The 25,125-nt window shown below is 39.6% G+C and overlaps 1 long non-coding RNA gene across 4 annotated transcripts in view; it reads right to left on the bottom strand.

Moving 5' to 3' along the window:
* LOC146544066 (uncharacterized) overlaps positions 1-25,125 on the bottom strand; it is a 55,911-nt gene that overhangs the window by 23,888 nt on the left and 6,898 nt on the right. For 3 of the 4 annotated variants that reach the window (XR_014884138.1, XR_014884137.1, XR_014884136.1), the window contains 3 exons: positions 19,589-19,716; positions 17,390-17,543; positions 15,519-15,575 (listed from right to left, as the gene is read on the bottom strand). This is a non-coding gene — a long non-coding RNA (uncharacterized LOC146544066). Of the gene's footprint in view, positions 1-15,518; positions 15,576-16,529; positions 16,624-17,389; positions 17,544-19,588; positions 19,717-25,125 lie in introns of all 4 variants that reach the window. The other variant, XR_014884139.1, reaches the window with a different exon arrangement.

The raw sequence follows: 25,125 nt of genomic DNA, 5'->3' as shown, positions 1-25,125 counted from the left end.
GGCAGAGATGGTTAAGATGCTCAAATCGATCTCTCTGAGTCTATGAGGAGCTTTTTATATAGCTGCCAAGACTGCAGTCACTCAAGCAGATAGCCTGGTGTCAGTGGAGGGGGTTTATACTGCAGTTTCTGTTCTAATACACCAGCTCTGGCAGCAATGTCTGAGCTTGCAGCTTTAGCCTGATATGAACACCTAGAAGTATCTCAGGTAATAAATTAGCTTAAATACAACCTTTCTTTACCTGAAAACTGTAGCATGTTTTGTCCTTGCCATTTGTGCTAACTCAATAAATGTCATGTGGATATGTGACACTCTGCAGTGTGCTGGCCATCAGGTCACTGGCTTTTGATGAGGCTTGCTGTCTCATTAACCATTTCCTCCTTGGCTGATCTCTACATCAGAGTGCAAAGATTTTTCCTTGAAGAAGTGGGATGTGTCCCTGTTCATTGCAGAGGACTTGGATTAGATGACCTTTAAAGGTCCCTTCCAACTTGATTCTATGATAATTCTTTGTTCCTACAATACCCTGAATGCATTTTTGTTTCTTTAAAGTTAGCTGCACATTCATTTTCTTTGCTTATTTTTTATGTATTTTTCTGCACATACACTAAAATACAGTCATTGGTACTTTGATTTTGATTTTAAATACTGCAGCTAGTTTCAGTGTAAGTTGGTACAAGTGACTAAGGAATCTACCACATTCACATCAGTAGGACCAGAGACTGAAGGCATAGCAATACCACACCAAGATAAGATGCTGGTTTATGATATTTGAATATTTTTACATGATCTCAATAATTAACTCTTTTAATTGAGCCATAGTCCTGGGAAGAATGTCGTTGCTTTAAGAATTCTGGAATAATGAACTCCGTATATTAAGCTCAATGCAGGGGCTGACCATGGAATCATAGAATATCCTGAGTTAGAAGGGACTCATAAGGATCACTGAGTCCGACTCCTGACTCCACACAGCACCACCCGAAAATCAGACCACGGGACTCAGAGCACTGTCCAGATGCTCCATGAGCAGCTCTAGGTCATGCCTGCTGCCCAGGGCAGCCCTTACATGCCCACTGCCCTCACCCTCCTCTGACAGATCCATGCTGTGCCTTCAGGTCCATGAATGACTGCAGTATCACATGGACTGCCAAATGACCACTGCTGAACTCTTCTACTCTGTCTCTGAATCAAACTCCTGAGTGCAGAAGACTTTGTGGAGCCCTCTTGTCTTTACTGACAATTTTTGACAATTATTGAGGATTTGAAGCAGCCATTAGATCCAGCTGTGCACCCCGCTATGTGAAATCAAACATATTTCTTGCAGTTGATGCTGAAAGTGGTCCCTATCCTCAGCTAAAAGCTAAGGGACATTGGTGTTTTTCAGATACATGAATCATTTCAGAGAAATCCAGTCTGTAGCAACAGCAGAAGGTATCTCACACACTTGGAGTTCATGCTAATGGTGTCCCAGCGTCCTGTTCTGTGCTCACCCTCTTTTTTAGTACAGTCTGATCATTTCTCCTCAAAAGTTAAATACATTTTTGGCGTAATATTCTATGTGTTGCTTTTTAAAAAACAAACAAAAAAAAAACAGTAAAAGCATTGAAAATAGTAGAACATTTCATTTTGTCTTGGTTGATGCTAAAAATACAATCCTTTATAACAAATTTATAGTGTTGTCCAGACATCATGTCTGGATATGCTAAAAGAATCAGCCAGTGTCACCTGGACCTTCAGAACAATAAATACACTCATCTTGAAAGAAGACAGATTAAAATAAAGAGCTGAACTCTATTCCCACAGAAATTTACCCAGCAGAAACATTTCTAAGGCACCAAATGAGCCCTGCAGTGGCTGAGTCCTCAAATATTCTGTATTAAGTACAGTCTCTGGAGAGGTGCTTAAAAATTCATAATATGGTGTATCTATTGATGTATTTAACGGAACTCTGGAGTAAGAAAGTAGAACTCTCCTGCACTGTCAAGATAATGCTGCCAAATTTTCCTTTGGATCTGTACACCTCCAGATGAAAACCTGAGTTCCCTTGGGGCCCAGATATCATAGTTGGAGCTGACAGCTTGGAGCTGTATTGTGAGAAATTATTCATGATATTAGCAGCTCTTTCCTCTTAAGGTAAGCATGTGAAATATTACATCTTCACTCAGATTTCCTGCAATAACCTGATCCATAACTCAGTATTAGGGGATGTTCATCAGCAAGAACAAATGTGTACAAATCAGTGTGGCAGTGTAATATAACAAAACTCAATACCAGGATGTAGCTGTTGAAGTGAACTTGCAGAGAATAGCAGCCATATAGACAGTATGCCAAGTTGGGAACCTTTTAGAAAAGGCAGTCAGATATACACTGTGAGGCTTTCTCACAGCACATTAAACCTTTCCTCTGTATCTTTCCTCTGAGTTCAGCTTTTCAATAGAGCTGCACTCTCTACTGCACTGCAAAAATATTTGCCCTTTTTTATCAATTACCCTAGTCTAACACTGTCAGTAACCTATTTGTTGAATATATGGGAGTAAGCTATGTGTTGCTATTGAAACGCTCCGTCTGAAAACTCTGATATCAAACACACAAAAAAGAAGAGGGAGGTTAAGCCTTGTGGAACAGGGCAGAGCTTTCACTGAACGTTGCTCCTCAGTTCACAGCTTTCTGCTGATGTGACTCCCACTTCAGAATTACACCTTCCAGGAGAAGTGAGGCACAGGGAAAGGACACACGCAAGGGATGTACATTACACATACATAAATGAAAGTAAATTTAAGTCATAAGCGAGTCTCAGCTTAAATAAAGTGCAAAATAAATCTACTTGCACTATTCCAACATTTGACCAAAAACTTTGTTGTAAATGCTCTGAATTTTGCTTTTTTTTTTTTTTTTTTTTTGGTCAGCTCCCCATTCTCATTGTTTAATCTCACTTTCCCTTGAGCAAATAGAAAAGGATGAAGCTGATGTTCTGATTATAAATCTTCCATTTCAGGTTTCGTTGTGCAATAAGTTTGCACACAGAATGCTCCCTGCTCATCCAAAGCCAACTAATACAGACTTTGAAGTATAAAGAGCAGAAAAGATCAAGAGCAAAACATTCTAACTTCAACATCTTGTTCTCTTTCTGAAAAGGAGATGGAGGCATAAAAGCAAATATTGCCCTGTGGCCTATTAAATTCTAAGTAATCATGTACATTTGTGATGAGCATCCTTAAAAACCTTAAAAATGAAGCATCATTTTCCACTCAGAGTTAAACATTTCTACACTGCTATTCAATTTATAGTTTTGTTTCCCAGACATGCATAAAGATGGCAAGTATAGGCTATTGCTCATCTCTGCACTGGACAGCTTTATACCACATCTAATCTTCTGGAAGACAGCAATCCCTGAAGCACATAGGCAAGTCTAAGGTCTCAAGAGACCCTCAAGTGGAAAAGAGTTTAGCCAGAACCAGACCAAGACTTCTCAGCCCCACCTGTAAAATCAAGTATTGCTGGAGCAACGGTGAAGAACAGGAGTGTGAGGGAGGCTGACTTCTCGAGATCTGGGCTTGGTTGATCTTGGAGTGGTGGAAGGACCTGGAGAAGGTGTGCCTGCTGCTTCTTGAGCAGGAAAGCTGTAGCAGCCCAATCCCCATCAACAGTGCCAGCCCAGCTCTCTGAGAGCCTGGCAAAGGCAAAGTCAGCAGCAAGCATAGCAGCCCTTGGCTATCCTGCTATAGGCAAATGAATGCTTTGCTGACCTCAGATGAATTGACAGTTCTGAAAGGAGTAAAATTTTTTCTCCTTTTTTTTTCCCACAAAATTACAAATAAAAGAATTAAAGAAGTTGCTTATGATTTATATTGTGATAAGTGGCAAGAATGAAATATGCACTTCCTGCATGAAAGCCATGCCTTTACCCATAAAGCCACCCTTCCGTCCCACTGACATAGCTGAAGAATTACATTGAATGAGTCACCAGTCACTATTTATATTTGGGGCTCAGAGTACACGCTGTTAACTATAACAGAGAAGTTAAGCTGGGCTGCTGCAAAGAACAACATGTAGATGACCAAGGAAGGTCTCACGTGCATTTCCAATCTGTCCTCCCACTCAGTCTTTGTCATAGGGCAACAAGTAGCACAGTGGCGTTTTTATGTTTTATTTTTTTCCACACCCACTCTGATTTCCGCCTCCATTTTGACCTTTTGTTTGCCACAGATGTCCATTGGAAAGCCAACTAGGTCACCACATGGCATCATCACAGAATCAGGGAATCATAGGGTTTGTTAGGGACCCCTGGGGATCACCCAGTCCAACTCCTGCTAAAGCAGTTCCCTACAGCAGGTTGCACAGGAAAGTGTCCGGGTGGGCTTTGAATGTCTCCAGAAAAGGACACTCCACAACCTCTCTGGGCAGCCTGTGCCAGTGTCCTGTCACCCTCACAGTAAAGTTTTTCCACGAGTTTGTGTGGAACTTCCTATGTCCCAGTTTGTGCTCAGTGCCCCTTGTTCTCTTACTGGGCAGAGCCTGGTGCCCAATCCACTTGACTTTCACTCATTAGAGATTTCCCCTCAGTCTTCTCCAAGCTGAACAGCCCCAGGTCTCTCAATTTTCCTTTCACAGGAGATGCTCCAGGCCCCAAACATCTTTGAGGTGCTCTGCTGGATTCTCTCTAGAAGCTCCATGTCTTTCTTGAACTGAGGAGCCAAGAACTGCACACAATACTCCAAAAGTGGCCTCACCACAGAAGAGTAGACAGGGAGAATCAATTCCCTTCACTTACTGGCTGCACTCCTTCTGATGCACCCCAGGAAGCCATTGTTCTTTGCCACGAGGGCACGCTGCTGGCTCATGGCCAACCTGTTGTCCACTAACACACCCAAGTCCTTCCCCACAGAGCTCCTCCCCAGAAGGTCAGCCCCCTAACCTGTGCTGATGCAAGCAGTTAGTCATACCCAAGTGCAAGGCTCTACATTTGCCCTGGTTGAGCCTCATAAAGTTCTTTTCCACTCAACTCTTCACTCTGTCCACGTCATAAGACCAACTCTTACCTGTTTTGATGGGCAAAAGTCTAGTGGTCTGCAAGACACGTTTTTACATCTTTTCTACTCCAACTTACAGATACGAAGAGAAGAGCTGAAAAGTTTACTTGGCTCATTTTATACAAAAATATCCTACAGACTCACGTGATTTTATGAGCTGCAGAGAACAGATATGACATGTTTCTGTTCTTAATACAAACTCATTCAGTAGCCTATAGAAGAACATGAGAAGCATTGTGTGTGTGTGTGTGTGTGCATGCATGCAAGGGCTAGATCTTTCGTAGTGTAAAAAAGTATAATTCCCTGTGAATCCTATCCATTGGCAATCCAATCCTCTCCCACTATGAAATTTACTGTCTTATGCATATTAGGTTAAAAAGTCTGGATTCAGATGGAAAAATAAATAATTAAGCATTATGTTAAAAGCTATAATAAGTCTATGATCGATCATTAAGGTACACTGAATAGATGGTGATTCAGTTGTTAGAGTCCAACAGGTTTCATGTAACCAGAGCTTACAAACATCTATTACACTTCCTTTTGATGTGCTTATAACCATCTATAATAATTATGTATGTAACACACTCATAAATCCAATGACTCTCTACTAAACCTCTCTGAACCCTTTCTAAATGGAATATTAATACAAAGAGTGAAAAAGGTACTCCATTATGGAAATAGACCCAGAAAGCTAGAAACATCTATCGTTTACAATTTAAAGTATATGTGAGGGATACAGTCATTTACCAGCTGCTTGTAATTACATGCACAAAACCTTGTAATAAATTCAAAAAATAAGTTCAATATTATTACGCCTCTAAATGCTGTCCTAGTAATATGTACTTCAAATGTGCTCATTTAAGAGAGTGAAATTTCCTAGAAATGTCTTTCCTTCAAAGACCATAATTACAACATAAACTTAAACGTGTATTTTTAAATACTAGTCAATGGTTAGGACAAATCCTGCTCTTTTCTGTAGGCATTTTCCTGAAAATGAAATTTGAGCGTTTTGTAGAAAAAGCAGTATTATCTCAGAGAGGAGTTTGCACAGAAGTAGCCATACAGCTTTAATAAAATGCAAGTTTAGTCTCTCCCACATGCAAACTCATTCCCATCGACTACAGAAGCCAGAATATCTAACACAATTTGAGTGTATTAAAAAGAAACAAATAGATGGATTAATGCAGAAGTGAAATACTTAGACACTGTTGCGTGGCTTTTTACAGTACTGGATTGTCTACAGAAGCATATCATGACCTTTCTTAGTCCCTAACTGTTAGCAAGAAAGGAGATATTTCCATTTTTCAAAGATGCATTTATACTGTGTAATGCTGTCTGAGATCACCTAAGCTAGATTGTTTAATCATTCCTTTAAAACAATGTAAATGGAAGCCAAAGTTATTTTGATCACCACCACAGGCTGAAAGGCCTTGGCTGAGATTTTATACCAGACAATAGAAGAAAGACTGCAAAGAGATAACAAGGAAAACATGATTAAATCACAGAAGTGACATAAAATCAATAGAAGCAGCCAAGAATCAATAATTCTTTGCTCTGAGTAACAGTCAGTAGTGCTTGTACTCATTTTCAGATTTTTTCCAAGATTATATTCTATTTGATTTGTGCAGAGACAGAGAGTTTCTTTATAATATTGCTCTTTTAGCATTTTCATTAAGATTATTCTTTTGTAGGTATTTATCATTTAATTCATTATCTCCGTTGGCTTCATTTGTGCTGGCTTATAGAAAAGCCTATGACTAATCACAAAATAGCAATGTTCAAGAAAATCTGATGTGAATGCATAGCCATAACAAAGAGGAATTTTCAGCTTTTCATATCTGTATAGCAGCTTTCATATAGTTCTTAATTTAATGTGTCGGTTCACATTTATTTTATTTGTTACTAAAAATCCATATGACAGTGACAATTTGTTAAACCAGAGCAGCCAAGGCAGAGATTCACTGCCATGGAATCAGAAGGATCTATTGCATTTGTGCTGAGGCGAAAGAGGAGAAGCACTGCATCTTTGCAGTGCAAACTGCCTAATTCATGCAGCAAAGCTATCTCCAAAATGCCTATTACAAAGCAGTCCAACCCCATACAATACCCCATCAGTAACGACAGCACAAATACAGATTCGTAACATCACAGATCCATTCCATGCTAGATCAAGAGGGAAACATCATCCTAGTCCTGAATTAGCAGTGAACACAGTGCTAAACCTCAGCCCCTTAGAACTGTTCATGCACTGTTTACCACTGGGTATAGTGGGGTAATTGCCACATACGTTATGCCCTGCCCTTTGGAGACACTGCAAAGAAGTCTTAAGACAGCTGCCTGACATTGTCCCAGTCTGAGTTAGCTCTACCCATTGATACGTGTTGTCATCATTATCCTTGGAGCTATCCTGCTGTATTAGGAGGTAGGAGTGTTTAAAAGATTTCAAGTCAGGCTGCAGAAAACATAAGTCTGGCTCACAAACCACAGGAGGTTAAGAAAAGGTTATTTTTCTATATGATCTGTTGTTTGCATTGGACGATTTCGTTCCAGTCTAGGTTCCCTTTGCATCATCAAAGTTTATAATTTTTTGAAGGAAGGAAAGTTTAAGTTTTTACTTAGATGAATCTCTCATGGCTGATATTAACATCACCATCAAACCCCATTGTTGTTCATATGTTTTAGTATTTTGATCCCAGTGGGGCCAGGAATTTATTCCAAATACTTTAACACTTGGCAAAAATCATGACAGTTGGTAACATCAGGTTCCTTTATATCATTGGAGGATTTTGTCTCTCACATTTAAAACCTCGAAGAACCCCCTCTTTTCATCTTGATGGTTTTCCTGCAGAGTAGTTGAGAGGGTTTCACTTCAATATAGCAGTATGAAGCTGGTATAGCACTATTACAAAGAAGGCTCCCAAAAAGGAGTGTGAGGGGAGACAGATATTGATATGATCCCCTAGATCCTCCTCTTCTCCAGGCTGAACAGTTCCAGCTCAGTCAGCTCTTTCTCATAGAAAGATGCTCCAGACCTTTCATCACCTTCACATAACAGACTTTCTTCAATATGTCTGTACCTCTCTCATACTGAGGAGCCCAGAACTGAACACAGTGCAGCACAACCCTCTGGTGTATCAACCCCTTCTCCCAGTCTTATGTAGCCTGCAAATCAGTTTGAGGACTTGAGTCAGGACTGGAGCTAGAAGAGACCCCTAGGGTACCCACTTACTGGTCTCCAACTAGACTTCACACCTCTGATCACCACTCTCTGAGCTTGGCTGCTCATACTTCCAAGCCATCTCATTCTTCTTCCCACCTAGACCATACAACAGCCTAGAGGAAACAGTGTCAAAGGCTCACAGAATCTTATAAAATTGATCAAGCGCAACTTCCCCTTGGTGAATCCATGCTGGCTACTGATTTTCTTGTACTTCACGTGCCTGGAAAACATTTGCAAAATGAGCTTCTCCATCATCTTCCCAGGGATCAAAGAGAGGTTGTCCATCCTTTCTTTTTCCCTGGGTCCTCCTCTTGTAGAAAGGAATGATGTTTCTCTTCCTCCAGTTTTCAGGCTTTTCTCCCAGTCACAAAGTTATCATCAGTACGTTCCATTAACATTCTGGTTTTCTAATGGTATTCCGTGTCTTCCTGCCAGCAGATATCATCTGGTTAAAGTCCCCCATGAGGACCAGGCCCATAGATCTGAGTCTGCATCTATCGGCCTGTAGAGGACTACATCCACATGCTCTTCCTGCTTAGGTGGCCTGTAGCAGACTTCCACAAAAATGTGCATAAACACTATAAAGACCACTCAGAAGAACCCATTTGCATGGTAGAACAGGGGAAATGGCTTTAAACTTAAAGAGGGGAGATTTAGGTTATATTTTAGGAAGAAATTTTTTAGTCAGAGGATGATGAGACATTGGCACTGCTGCCCAAAGATGTTGTGGATGCTCCATCCCTGGAGGCATTCAGGGTCAGGTTGGATGGAACGCTGGGCAGCCTGATTTGGTGGGTGGCAATCTTGCCCATGGCAGGGGGTTAGAACTAGATGATCTTTAAGATCCTCTCTAACCTAAGCCATTCTGTGATTCTGTGATTCTGTGCTTTGCTGTAGGTGGCAGGAATTCAGAAAGAAAGAAAGATCGGAGGGACAATCACAAAAATAAGATCCCACAGCTCTGCAGATGGCTAGAGATTCACATAACTATTCTTCTCTAAGTATAAGGAATGGTATAGGAAGCCATAATAACACAGTCCATATACAATTTGAGTAGTTTCTCCCTAAGGAGAATGCAGCAGCCAGGGATCCTCTCTATCTCACTGATCATCAAAAGGGAAAAAAAAAAAAAGGAGAAAGTCATCTAAACTGTTTAATCACCAATATGCCCTTGCCAAGTATAGAAAACGTGCAAAACAACTGAGGTGGTAGCACTGTCAGCTGTGTTCTAGTATTGCCTACTTCAGACAGTAATAATTTCCTTGAGGAAATACGCATTTGTCAATGTGTACAAGGCTATGAATGTCCTTAAATACTTATAAGTAGATTACTGATATCCAGGTACCCACTGTTCAGCCTGGGTGCCTTAGGTACGTAAGGTAGGTGTCAGAATTACAGAAAGCAAGTCTCAAAAAATTATTTTCATTTCAAACTACTCACATTCATTATGCTGCAGTTCATTATGGATTTTTATATATATATATATATATTTATCAGCTCAAACTAGCAAAAAGCAGCTTTTTTGATCTTGTAACATCTAACAAAAACAAAGAGGAGACTCCAACAACCGTCAAATTTTTCTCTTTGGAAGCTCCCCAAGACAAAGTACAAGTTGCCAAGGTATAGAGCAGCTAAGCAGACATTAATTACATATGACTTTCTCTTTGCATTTCTATTCTTCTTTGTAAGAGATTAAAAGGGCCTTTGAGAATGGATAATTTAAGTGTGCTACAGGGAAGATTTAATACAGCATCCACACTAGTCAGGGCTGTCTCTTTAAAAGCATCATTATTTGTTTTTCATTTGGTAATGAAGTAGAAGATGCATGTATTTGGGGAGATATGTACAACTTCTTCTATTGCTCTTCTAAAAACAGAGAGAAAGCAGAGGCACAGCTCCAACAGCCCCACTGCTTAGGCAGGACACCAATATTTGGCAAGGGGATGGGCAATGTGTACTGAATTTCGCCAGCCTGTGTTAAATCCCTGTAGCAAAAGGTACAGAAGGAGAATTATGAGATTTAAACAGTAGAGTTTAATGAAAAGCTCACCATCTTTGCACCTTTCTGATCTGTTTCCAGATCAGAAGCAACCATAGAATAATGCTGGGCAAATAAAGTGTGACTGGATAGTGACAGTGCACCCATCAAGACACACAGAGTATGCTAAATAAAGTTCAAATTCAGCCTGCCTGGCCTCCACTCCCATCCCTAGCCTTCCCTTTGGTGGCCAAAGTATTCTGTGGCCAACACAGATGGAGTGATAACACCGGGGAGAGAAGAAAATACGGTGGTACCCTCATGGGTTTTCTGGGACTCGGAAAATTCTGAAGTAGTTCAGCTGGGAAAAATGTGGCATACAATTACATAACAAGCTGTATAGTGGCTACTTCTCACAGACAGTAAAATTATTCTTTACAAAAAATATTCATACACTATCTTATAAGCAGTATAACTACATAACATATTCCTATACCTACAAGTATTTATACAAATGTCCACATTTGAATGGCATCTTCACCTAATTGCACTGCCTACATCTTGCAAACTCAACACAAAATTGTTTTTGTATTGGTTAACACAATCACATAATGACATACTCCAGAGCATTTTGGAAGTAACGTTTTTCATATACAGATAGTCACAAACTAATGCCTCGTGGGCAAATACTACTGAAGGATAGAAATGGAAATACAGTGTTTGGGGATAACAGCTTGGAGAACCCCAACATGAATGGAGACTCTTCATTTGCAATACCAAATAAAGTTGTTTTTCTCTTCATGAGCATCTAAAAACTTTCAGTTCCTTATTCAGCAAGCACTCGAGGACCCCATATTCCTGTTGATCCACAGTTCTTCTGGCAAAAAATGAAAAAAAGTTATTGCTCTGAGCTGAGCACCCACTGGGTGTATAAATAATGAAAAAAAGAAATCGGTAGCTGTTCAAGAGTAATACGGTACGATGTTTCCAAATTTGTGCTCCTGGAAAATCTGAACAAAATATGGATTTCTAGAAGTTTCTTTGGCCTTGTAGTTGGATAAAAGGAAAAACAAAAACATTTTTTTTTTTCTCAGGGTACCAAATCTTAGTACTCTATATCATGCTGCGATGAAGATATTGCCTTCAAGCTGCAGGTTTTCATTTAACTCGTTTTTAATTGCAATTAGAAGTTTATAGTCCCACTATATGTAAAACTGTAAATCATCATTAAAATGTCTGCATTCACAGGGCAGTGACAAGAACAAAAATTACTGTGTATATATCAAAAGTGAGAGATTTACACTCCAACCGAGACAGTGGCACAACAAAGCAAGTGTTTCCAGTCTTTCAGAATGTCGATGTCATTTACAAAGTATGAGTAATAAAATCAATACTGTTGGTATTTATAAATACCTGCATGGACCTTGCTCTTGGACTTAAGACAGGCTTTCAGATAACACAGTTAGCTATTCATATATCTTTTTAGCAAATAATGATATATTTCCTTGAAGACCTGACTTCCCAGCTGTATTAATGCGCTGATATGCAGATGATTTATAAACATAAAATGCAGCAATGCAACAGCTGTGGAAATGCAATAATCAGCCTTTCACCTCTGTTAGATTAGGTCGAACCTTTTATTTTCCTGTAATGACAATAAGGAATAAATAAATACACCGGTACCTGACGAGGGGGGGTGAAGCTGCCTATTCCCAAGTATGTGCTTTGCACTGCAATCAGCGATGTGGACGGAGGGAGCCGAATGACACATTGAGCAACTTGCTATTTATAGAAAATGTAGAGGATGTCTATTGCAGACTCTCTTACCTAGCTCGAACTAGAAAGGCACTTATAAAATTGAACCTGCTACCCAGAGCTTGGGCTCTGCTGTAAATTACAGCCCATCGCTTTGCCTGAATGCTGAGCCACGATGAGCTCACCCAGCTGCCTGAATCCTTGCTGAGGCCGTGGTTTCAGTTTGCACTGTATGCAGCTATCCTTCTACACCAGACACGCACACACACAAACACACAAGAGAAATAACAATCGGGAGGCAGAGGACTACGTCACCAGGAAAAAAAGTGTTTTGCAAGAGTGACTGGTAGAAGGATATATTACTTTGCCTTTACAACAGACCCTAGCTCAGCAGTCTACTGCAATCTCATAGTAATCACAGTAGAATTAACCCAAACTTGCACCAGCATTATAAAGAAAAGAGAGGATCTGTTCCTTTGCAGATCACAGTCTCCCTCCCTGTTTCCCTCTGGTTTGTACCTCTTTTATGGGGCTCCGTCATACTGTGGCATTTGCAGGTCACAGTAGCACTCATTGGGCGTAACACTGAGTTAAGCTTATCTGCAGAAAAGAACCTGGCAATGATCTACCTGGGGCTCTTTTACTGCTGGAGATGATCCAGATTTTCCTTTCCTTCCTTCCCTCCCTTTCTAACACCAAACCTATCTTGCTGAGGCTGTATTTAGCAGGAAGGGGACGGAAGGTCCAAGGTCAACAGAACACGACATCCTTCAAGACAATGGAATTATTTGGGATTTTGCTTTGAATCACAAAGAGCAGGACTGCCAGCACTGGAAACGAACCAGACTCGTTCAGGTGTGCAGGGACAGACTCAGTGTGCAGGTAGCTCAGCTGGAGAGCGAGCTGTGGCAATCATGCTAGTTTGCGCTCCAACTCAAATTTGCATTTTTGCTATTAAATCTGTCAGGGAATAGTTTATTCAATTAAATCTGAAGTCTCACAGCAGTGCTTGAATGCTTCCTGTCTTTTGATTAAGATAACTGAGAATTGCCTACGTTGCATGGAGTCTAGCAGAAGAGCAACTACGATATCAAAAAGCTGTTTTGTCTGCCAAGCACAAGTGTTAAGCTGGCAGAGCTTGGGGCCTGCCAAAACCTCATGATTTCAGTGCTTCTGTTTGTCCAATAAAAATAATTCTGAACATCTTAGATCTCAACACAGCAACTCTCAGCATAAAAATAGAATGCTTCAGGATATCAATTTTGCAGGCAGACATGCACTATCACAGAAACCAGCTATATCCAGAAGAGCTGGGGCTGCTCTTGTAAAAAGTTCATGCTCATCTGTGTTCAGCAATGCAGAGGAAAGACTTCTAAAGCAATCAGCTCAGTAGCTGATTTTGTTGTCTCATGCTGCTGAAATAGAAAAATACTGCAAATATGGATAATTGCTGATTCAAAGAGTGGGCCTGGCTGATTTAGAAAGTGAGATAGGTCAGCCTTTTATATTGATGTACGCTCAGAAACACGTGTTGCGATGTTTGTATTTCTCTCTCTCTCTATATATATGTACATACGCATGCGTAATGCTCCTTGTACCACTGAGGTGCATTACCGGTCATATGTCCAAAGTCTTTTCGATACAGAACTGACTTACAGCCAGCTGGATTTCTTATTGCCATTGTTGCTTTTCCTCCGAAGACAAATGAACGCTTATCTTGTACTACATTTTCCCTTAACTAGAAGAGGCAATAAAAAACTGCGCTAAAGATCAAAAGGACAAGAAGTTCAGATGGAAAATTTGGCATGACAAATCCAGCTCTAGGTCCATGAGATTGTAAGGTGGATTTTCCACCACAACCTTCTCGTGAATAATTCTGCAGCACAAATTCCATTATCTCAGTGAGACTTGCAGGTTTCTTCCTAGCTCCCCCTAGTGAACCCAGGGACTGGCTCCTTCCTCGTCCCACAGAGGCACCCTCTCTATAGGCCTTGGTTTACAGCACATTGGTGCTTTCCTCCCCTGTAGACACTTCTTGCATGTAGACATGGATTTTTTCCCTGACTCAGTGATGGAAGAAATGCAGCCTTTGGAAACTAAGGGTGAGATCAACATATCTCTAACTATAGCCCAAGTTAGAGTTAGATATTTACCCTAAAGCAGCTATCTGGGCTCCACCCATAGTCAGCATGGAGAGACATAAACACCTTCAGAAGGCTAATCATTGCACTTTGTCTCTCTTCAGTGTCAATAGCAGGATTCAGGAGGATTGTACACAACACATTTAGGTTAGATATCCAAGACTGATCTCTTGTGATCTGACTTCTCAGCCTTGGCAACATCTTCAAGACCTTTTCATATCTGTCCTCTTGAAAATTCATATATTTGACTGAATATGTTGAAACTTGGCCCTTCTGTTACTCTTCTTGTTAAATCTTAGTTATTCTTAACAATACTTGTTCCTTGACTCAGTCCAGAAAAGTGAATTTTCTTGAGCCAAGCAGAAAGAGAGAAGCCCTCCCGGAAGATCGATGAGACCAACACCATCACAAAGCAAGCACCAGGGTACCCACATATCTCTCCCACCGAAAATTGCTGTGTGAAAATGTAGAACACATGAGTCCATTGCTGGCTCAGACAGCCTTTGAACCATTGACGTAGAAGGGTGAATTGCCAACAGCCAAACAAATAGTTGCTGGGGTGACCTCATCCTTTCTTCTTCTGTGAAGTATCCATACAGAAGCATTTTCTTGACTATTTTCTCATTTTCACAGATTGGGTTTCTACATGTACCTAATAGACTATTCATAAAAAATTTCACTGTGAGAATTGAAACAAACCAACCGATTATTAAAGGCTGCAATGCAGCAGCACCCAAAGGCACTGACCGAAACCAAGGTACCATTGAGAGAGGCAGTGTGTAAGCACCTTCAGGCCAGACTCATGTACTTCTGCTCCCATTGGATAGTCCCAAATAGTCTCACAAAAGCCAGTGGGATTGCTCAAGGAATATGTTACTTAATGGGAAAAGATGTACCAAGATTTGGTTTACCCTGAGGAACGTGCAAGAATAGAGAACAAGGGTGAAATATTTGGTTCCATTAAAGAGAGCGAGAAAGAAAACAAAACAATTAATTTCAAAGAGGAATATTTCACTCAAAGAATAGGCAAAAAGGGAAGGACACATCACCTGCATGATGCAGTCACTGTCAGTAAGTGGAGTTAAGCTACCTGGTTTTCATTCAGAAAGAAAAAATAAAAAGGAAAAAAAAACACAGATATACACAAAAAAGAAAAAGGAAGTTGTGGAAAAACAAGCAAAAAAATTGTCTAGAAGTATTGTTATTAATAAACTGCATATAGGCAAACTTATAACTCGCTTAGTTCAATTCTTCATTCATAAATGGGAAAATATGGATTATGTTAGTTGGTTAAATCACATAGTGTGATTTTATTCCTTTTTCCTACCTATAGTCACAAATAATTTTTAAGAAAATATTTTTCCATTGGGAGTTTAGTTGAAACCAGTACCCACATTTAGTGATGTTTCGTGTCCACAGTAGAGGTTCTGTCCAAGCCAGAATGTGTGAATCTGTATGAGAAAGAGAGAAGAAAAGTCTCAATAACCTAAGGGTTAGGACAAAATAAAGGAATTTTTATTAAAAAAATAAAAATAAAAATTGAGTACTGTCCCCATGGTGATCAATTATTTATACAAGTGATTGAGTTATCTCAGGAAAGACTCAGAAAAATTACTCCCAAAACAGGTCAGTGGGCAGGACACACACTGTAAGAATGGGAAAGCCAAGTCTGTGCTGTCCAGGCTGCTCTGTAGCCTCCATCCCTGGTGCAAATAGAAACTACTATTGCATGCCATTTTGTGTTTTTCATGAGAAGGCTATTGGCTTTTGCTTTCATCCTGGCATGGAAGGGATTGATGTTCTTTTTATGCTGACATCTGTCTGGAGAGCCCACAGAAAAGCAAAGTGGTTGAATCTCAGGAAGAAATTCCACTCAGTATAATTCCTTTTAGGAAAAACAACCCTAAACTCAGCTATGTAGTGAAAATTTCCTCATTTAAACTTTCAGTGGGGCAGGTAGGAGCAGAGCCCAGAGTGAGCAATACCCACTCTGGGTCATGGGGTGGGGAAAGGACAGCAGTGCACTATTTCAGGAAATACCTGGAAATGATGGGGCTCTTTGCATATGAGCACTGTCTGATTGCACCATCTCACCTGCCAAAAACCAGCCTGGCTCTCAAACCGAATGATGCAATCCTCTGTGTGAGAGCTACAAAGGTACCCTCTGATCCTTGCCTGGTTTAAACACCTTCACATCAGTACTCTTAAAAGAAATTTGCTAAACATTGCCACAGTTACGGATTTCTGTCATATAAAATATATCACTTATGGTAGAAATAGGCATGTATGGGGAAAATGCAGTTTTCCTCAAGGATATCTGCATGAGATTCCCTTCCCTAAAAATCAATCAAATATTTGCAGCTGAACAGAAAGGGACATGCAGTATATTACACGTAGATATTTACAGTTTGAATCTCGGCGGTGTTTTTTGCAGCATTCACCCATTATTCTGTAATTCATTCAGATGATTAAAGTATTTGATCACCATTTATGAAGGATCTGTGGACAAGTTTGGAATGACTTTATTAGTTTTAACTCTCTCTATGAATACACGTATCATGGAGCAAAATCTTCCAAACTTTTCAATCTACAGTTTGTTACAAAAAAAAGAAAAGAAAAAAAAACAACCAGAATTTCTGTCAACAGTAGCATAAAAGCACTAACAGATTGCAGATTTTGATTCATATCCTTCAAATTTATGGGAAATTTTAATCAGGAATACAGTAAGGGAACACCTAGAAACCTACTATTTAATTAAAGATAGTTGACGTAACTACAGAAACGTCATGTGTAAGCAAATCAGAAATCTTGACTTTAGGATATAGCCCTGTGCAAAAGAACAACCCATTACATGTAAGTATTGGTTAAGGGCAGGCCTCTTTATTGATAAAAATTCAGCCTAGAGATGAAGAATGCAGTGCAACCCATATGAAATCAGGTCAGGATAAGAGGGTGAAACTCAAAGATCTTAGCATGCAGATGAGAGTTGTTCATATGTTCTTTGATTCTTTAAGGTCGCTGACATAGCTAGCAGTTGTTCATATAGCTATATCAGAGACCTTAAAGAATCAAAGAACCAGGTGGTTAAACTAGCCAGACCATGTCTGCATGGAAAAATGGTCATTAGTGAGTGCTCTAGACCTGGGATTAACTTTTTGAATTAACAATGTAAGATGAATAAAACCAAATGCTTTAGAATATATATGTACTATATAAGAGGACATAATCCTAAGGACAAGAAAGAAGTATTAAGTGAAGTTATTACATTTTGCAAAATATTTCATGTTGAGCTAACTCTTCCTCTTCAACTCAGAATGAATGTTATCACTGCCTTCAGCATCAGTAGCCATCAGTGCAAAGAGAAGGGCCAGATTATCTTCAATGTTGTTGGCTCCAGACTGAAGTTTAAAGAATGGGTTCTGCAGGAAATGGGGCAAAAGAAAAATAATAAATAAATAAATAAACAAATATGTACAGTTCCATGTCTTCAGATTAAAGGACACAGTGCTCAAACAACAAATTCCCTACACTAGAGGCTGTAAAGATAAACTACAGAGCTCTGCCAGCTTGAGACGCAGTCACAGACCCCTAAAGGGGATGGTATTGTCTCAAAGTAAAGAAAATGAGGCAGTGGAAGAAGTGCACCAGTTGAGTGGTAGAATCACCATCTCTGGAGGTGTTCAAGAACCACGGAGATGTGGCACTGAGGGACATGGTATAGTGGACATGGTGGGGTAGGTCAATGGTTGGAGTAGGTGACTTCTGAGGTCTTTTCCAACCTTGACAATTCTATGACTTCTGCCACTCCACAAATCACTTCTGTACTTATGTTAACAAACTTTGACTGCTGTATTTGTTTAAATAACAAGGCAGAGAGTTGCTTGTGAATTCACGTTTAAACATGGCTCGAAACAGTTGGACTATAATCTCATTGATGGTTTGTGGTTGACAATGTAATATAAATAATAATAAATGTTTATTTAGTTTTAAAATAAGGTGATGGAAAAACTCAAGCAATCAAGGGCACTCAGTAATAGTAAGAGTCAGGAAGTTCATCAGTGCATTCACGAACAATTCCATACTGTCTTTTATAACAAATTGGAGCGTATGGCACAGGAGAGGTATTCTATGCCTTTTAAAATAGTGAAATTTCTTCTGATGTTTTTTGTAGTGTTTAGGCCACAAGAGCTAGCATTAAAAAGATCTAAGCATGGGAATGGTGACAAATGCGAAGAGATTGTCCCCACTGTTGATAGACCTTTCTAGAATAGAAAAAAAAATACAAGAAAAAAAGACTGTAGATGACTACTAGAGTCATCCCCACCTAGACCTCTATGTGCGGAGTGGTTGTGAATTCTAGCTGCTGTTTGTAACTCAGAAAGGATAGAGCAAGATGAGTCCTTTGGCTTTCTTCCATAATAAAATCTTTAATTTTCCAAAAGAAAGTAACAACTTCATGAACACGTCCTCATTTCAGAGCAAGATTTAGTTTACAAACTCAAGTAGTTTAAGGATTAAAAAGTTTAGTGTATCTCTGCAAATGAACTTTATCAAAGTGTAGGTTAAAAAAAAAATTAGAAAAAGAAATCGAGCCTTCAGGTAAACAGGAGCATTTGCCAAATGGAAATCCCAGCTCTTTGTATGTTTAGTAATGAGCGAAGATAAGAGTTCTTTTTTTTGACAGCATGATGGATACAATCATAAAAGGAATCACACTGCTGTAACAGAGAATACGTGAAGAGTGAATTTGATGGCTATGGCTTTATTCCCAAACATGTCTTACCTTTCTTTTATTTAAACTACATGAAAGTCAGTTTCTCTGGCATGTGAAAATGTTCAGGTTGTGTTGCTTTGTTTTCATTTTACATTCTCCCCCAGCATGGACATGATACATATAATTGTCAGACTCAGATCTGCTTCCCAGTCCAATAGCACTCATTTAAGGATACATATTTATTAATATGAATTAGAAATATACAGTAAGCAAAGAAACACAACTTGTTGTGAGAACACTGGGCAAAGTTGTTGCACTCTGCTACTATGGATTAAAGCGAGGACAACACCAACAACCCAGTGAAACCATTTGGTTTGAACACCAGTATTTCAGTTTATGCCAAGTTCAAGGCTGCTGTAGATTAAAAATGAAATGAGTTTTCTGGTCTCAGCCTGTTGCTTTTGGGGTGTTTATGCACATTAAGAAATGAAAAAATCTGACATGTCTGACAGTTTCCATGAAGCCATGAAGCCTCAGTGTCTCAAGAGGTCTCAGCAGGCACAAGAAAAGCCTAATTGCCTCTTGTTACAAGGCTGGCCTCAAAATGGAGTTCTGAAGATGAAATTAAAACTGGTTATTGTCAGTAGACCAAGAGAGTCCAACAGTGACTCCACCACCTCCCTGGGCAGCCTGTTCCAATGCCTTCCCACCCTCTGAGAAGAAACATTTCCTAATACTATTAAATGTTACCTATGAGCCTTTGCTTCTTCAGGAGTGGTGGCTGAGCAGGACAGCTTGGTGGCAAAAGAAGCACCAGCAGCAGCATGCCAAGCACTGGGCAGAAGTTGGCTTCTCCTCTCCTAGCAGGAAGAAAAGCTCTGGAGAGAGTGGGAAAGATGAAAGTGCCCAAAAACCAATTTAGATTTTTTATCTGAAAGGTATTCCTAATATTTTTTAGCCATAAGAAAGAAAGAAAGAAAGGAAGGAAGAAAGGAACACCACAGTGATTCAGTGATTTAAATTAATGTCTCTGATGTCAACACATTGCTAAATTGCCTGAAGTGAGGACAGCAGCTACCTCCTCTTAAGAGAAAGCATATATGATGGGAGAGCAAGCAGACGTCTCCTGGCAGACAGAGCTGTTGGAAAGAAGCCAGAAGAGCGTAAACTTACCTGATAACTAATTACAGCTATCACCAAGTTTTGATTGTCTATTTAAGCCAATTGTGATGTGACAACACCAGATGATTTCTGTTTACTTTCTAAGAAGATTAACCTGGCTAAATTGACCCACATTATGGTTAATTTCAGAGGATTTGGTATTTGGGGGAGGGACTGAAGTAGAGATGAGCTCCCAGTTATCTCTAGGATGAGATAACACCAGGAGGATTGTGTTTGTCCTTATTCATTATGCATCAATAAATAATAATTTCACTCAGCACCTTAAAATGCTGAGTGTGTGCAGAAGCTTTCATTGCTGATCTCAGATGTGCAGTTTCCCATTGCAAAACTCTGAACTCCTTGCTAGCATTGTAGTGGCACTGCCTCAGCGCCTGTATCTTTATCTGGGAAGTTATCGGTGCCGGCTGAGCAGTCTAAAATGCTCTGGCTCAGGAGATAAGAAAATCAAGAGGGGAAGGCGTGGAGATGAAGTTATTATTCTTTTTAATTATTATTTTTTCCCCTTAGAAATGTATGTTCTACTTTAAATGTTTATTTAAAACTATACATAGAAAAATGCTGGACTTTAATATCAAGAAAAACATTGCAGATTTGGATTGAAAAAAATATAACTTACTATTTAGAAATAGGTCTTTTGAATTGATGTTTGCATTTTACAAATGATATGTACTTGTTCTGGAAACGCTTTATCACATGCAATCAAATTGAGTTTGTAAGAGAAGAAATATTTACGATCAATCTTTCATTAACCATGTTGGTCTCCAGTGTCTCTCACAGGAGTATGCGTGTGCACATACAGAAAGTCTGGTCTAACAGCATCCTAACCAAACAGGCACTTGTAGAGAAGTTTCCATAAGTTTCAGTAGATGTCCTTCCCACAAGACACTCACAATGAAGAAAATGTATTTTGTCCCCAGGCTGCAGGGAAACAGGCTCCTTGCTGGTGGTTCATTCATTTCTCTTGATGCCAGACCCTAACACTTTTGTAGATATTTCATAGAGAATCAGGAGTAAGCATAACGTGACACATCTAAAATACTGTAATGTGAAACTTTGACACTATACATTATTTTATGAAGGTCTCTCTGAAACCATTGTGATATACTATATAATATACAGCATTGATACTTTGTCAAGAGGAGCTTTGCCTTCCTAGAGCCTCCCGATGAATTACATCAACATAATCAGGGGTAAACCTTTGAAATGATCTATTGTGTGAAGATGCCAGGTTAGGAGATTACTTTTAAAACTACTGACATTGTATGAACTAAACATGACTTCTATGGAGTCATTCCTGCAAATTCTGCCAATTCAGATTAGAAATAGTGGTTGCAATATGTTAATATGAAAACTGTATGAATACATAATCTTCGTCAGGAAGTTGAATGGGAAAAAAAAGAAAAAAAAAATCCTTAAATTCAGAGCGTGAGATTCATTTATTAAAAGCACCATTGTCAGAAGCAGCAACACAGGACATTTTGGCTTCCCAGCCAACTGGACGTTGCTTTGCAGGTCTCAGACTGCACAGATCCCAGAAGTGCATAGGTATAACTAAGTCAGTATTTAATTACAACTGCACATTTAATTGCACAATATTCTCTGAAAAATGTCTACACAATGTAGAAATTTGATGCTCAGTTTGAACATTTGTTTAAGGCTCTTTGTTGAACTGAGTGCTGTGTAGTACTCTGATGTCTGACATTTAGTAAGGCAGTAAATTAAAGTAATGATGTTAATGTATAATAAATGCATTCAACAGGAAATAAAAAGTGTGAAGTGCAAGAAGAAAAAATCTTGTTTTCTAAATGGCTGTCGCATACAGAAGTTCAAGATCTTAGCATAAAGTTTTTGAAGGCTGATATTGTCTTATAAGCATAGCATGAAATAATCCTTACTTCTAGTAATAATATAATTTCACATAATATCAGATGAGGAAATACCAATATAATTTAAAGATACCAGTTCTCTGATGTTTGGGATGAAGAAAGCAAGGTGAGGGTCTTTCTGCTTTTTCCCTCTGCTGAAGACTTGCCACCAACAGTCTGATTCCTGATTGACCAAATAACACGGACAACATTTTCATACTTAGATGACACTATCAGAAGCTGCCTAAGCATCTTCCTGCATCTACACAAGTTTGCTTTGGCTATCCCATAAACTTCTCTTTGAAGTGTGAGTGAGGATGCACCACAGACAACCATGGTGTCTTATGAAGCCATTGAGACTCAGTCTTGTTTCTGAGCCCATAGATGAACAAGTCACTTCTTAAAAAGTATGTCTGTGGTTCTAAATCACCAGAGATCTTTGAAAATATTTCTCTCTTGACTCCAGGTCTAGTGACTACTCTTGGCTGACCATCAGCACTGGTATTTACACAAGAAGGTGTTTAAAGTGAGAGTTTCCTCTTGGCACTCGATAATTAACAGAATATTCTGCCCAAATTTACTAAAGCTCCCACTTAATCTAAAACTGTCTACTCATCATAGCTACTCTAATTATGTGAGTATTCTGTCCTCCTTGAAAGACTGAGTAGATTTGCCTCGGCAATAACTAGAGATGAGGCTGGCTGAAGAGCTTGGAAGTGTCTGGATTAGATCCTCAGCCAGGGCAAGCAAAGTGTTTCTTATGCTGAATCCTATTAACAGCAGCTAAGGGCTTTTATGACATTTCATAAAAGTGATGTTTCTTACTACATCAGATTGGAAAATTTAATATGCCTCACTGTGTAAATTGTTCTTCCTACTTCAGTGGATCTTCACATGGATAGAGTGAAGTAAACAGTATAAAAACAAGGGTGGGCTCTCTGAAAAAGAAATCTCCTTGGATTTGTTTGGAAAGATCCTAGAAAAATGGTGTTTCATCTCCTGTCTTCTCCTGTCTTCTAAGCTCACAAATGAATAAAAATACCGATGCACTAATGTCTGCAGCCTTTTTGACTTGCCCTTGGATTCAATTGGATACTGATAGCTAAAAAATACTGATTGAGGCTGAGTAATTTTTGCCCCAAATTTAATTTGATTCAACACTATAAAGGAAGGGAAAATATTATCCAGCTCTTTACTCAGCAGATTTAGATATAATGACATAGCATTCCAAAAATTGCCTGTCTTCAGGTAGTGCATTTTGGAGTTATTTCAAAATTCCCTAAGGTTATCTCAGTGAAATGCATTCCCCCTTCTCAAAAATCACTGAGTTCTCAGTGCCCAATTGCTTGTGTCACTTATGCTGTTTACATGCTGGGTTGTTTTCTAGCATATGTGCTATGCCTCATTTTGTCAGGTTGCTCTTACGCTACTTTGTGACTATTTTGATTTTCAGGTCTTCATGCATAAATTATGATTTATTTTACTTTCTGAAAGGAAGGCTGGCTGAAGTAATAAGTGTGCATATTTCAGTTTGATTTCTCATTTTGTTTTTATTATGAATATTTCATGAGTGTGGGCATTTTTCTTATGAAGAAAACTCCTCACTTCCCATGAATTTAATTTTTCTATAATTTTTCCTTCTATATAGAAATATATGCTCAGGGAAGAGCTCAAATAAAAAGAAAAATGTTCAAGAGGTGCTAAGTTCTCATAACTCCTGTTGTGAAGGGAGAAATACATCATATTCTCCAGTGGTTGGCCTTCTCTGGTGATCAGTGTTATTCTATATACAAATGTATATAGGTGGTCCTCCAGTATTTTTGGCATGCTGTAACTGCATGCTGAGAGAGAAGCCATGCATAGGCACCACTGTTGTGTAGACAAAATACTCATCAACATCACCACTTTGAACACTGAGACAGTGAAGCATATTTCTCTTCAAAACTTACTCGGATGTCTTCATGACAACAAGAGCCAAAAGATGAGGATATAATTGAACTATTGCCCAGAGACAATTACTGATTAAAATTCATTAGTTCTACAAAGAAGTTTGACCAATGGATTAGTAGTCACATTGCAGCAGATTTGGGCAAGAAGGCCACAACTGTTAAGGAGACGTAACAGCCTAGCATGAATAGTTAATAGTTTGCTACATGGTAGAGTTTCTTGAGGAGCTACCCAAAGAATCTCACCAGGGAGCTGGGCAGGGCATGCTACTTTGATGCTATAAAGCCATTGCGTTAGCCCTCTGCTTTTATGTACGAATCAGAGGAATTGTTAACAGCACCAAGAGCAGTTTGCTTTGAGCAACACAAATGTAACAGACATAACATCAAAGCAATTTGAAATCAGCTGAAAACAACAGAAAGAAGACAGCTGAATCCAGAGGACTTTGAATCAAGGCCCACCAGGGTCAAGTCAGTCTTCCTAATGGGTTTTCTAAGGGGATCCCATGGGAAACTGGAAAAAGGATTCCAATTTCTTGAACCCAGGGTCTACTGAGGCTTGAAGCATACTGGGTTTTTTTTGAAATCATAGGTTCAGGCTCTTCTTCTTGCCCATTCCAGGCCATAGCACAGCAGCACACAGGTTTATGGTGGCACAGAGGACCCTGTGCACACAGACACTCCCTCCCTTCCCTTTTTCCCCAGGAAAGATGTTTCCAAGAGCAGTTTGTTGTAGCATACATGGCCAGTGCTGTTCTAGAAAGAAACAGCACTAAAACAGCTTTACATCATCATCAGACAGAGGAGTGAAGGGTTCCACGTGAATTCAAGATGTTGTGTTGACTTAGAAAGCCCCACATGGCTTGAGATCCACGGCCAGAAGACTCCACAGAATCACAGAATCATAGGGACTGTTAGGGACCCTCAGATCTCACCCAGTTCAGCCACTGCTAAAGCAGTTTCCTACATCAGATTGCACAGGAAACTGTACAGTCAGGTTTTGAATATCTCCAGAGAAGGAGACTCCACAACCCACTCTGGGCAGCCTGTCAACCTCACTTGTCTTGCTGAACTGGTGCAGGGATCGGGTCCTTCCCTTCCATGGGGATGTATCAGTTGATGGAGCATCCCGCACACCATTTCCTGAGCTCTCATATCTACCTCTTCTTCTGTAAAGGATGGCATTTTGTTAAGCTTTCAGGAACATTTTGGAGACCTTTTTTCTGCTATCAAGGTGTTTTAGAGGGAAAGGGCATAAGTGAGCAGTGTGATAGATCTGGGGAGCTCTTATTTT

The sequence above is a fragment of the Meleagris gallopavo genome, chromosome 6 (assembly GCF_905368555.1).
Source record: "Meleagris gallopavo chromosome 6, MGAL_WU_HG_1.1, whole genome shotgun sequence".
NCBI lineage: Eukaryota > Metazoa > Chordata > Aves > Galliformes > Phasianidae > Meleagris > Meleagris gallopavo.
The sequence above is the reverse complement of the archived record's forward strand: the minus strand, read 5'-3'. Positions and strand labels throughout refer to the sequence as shown.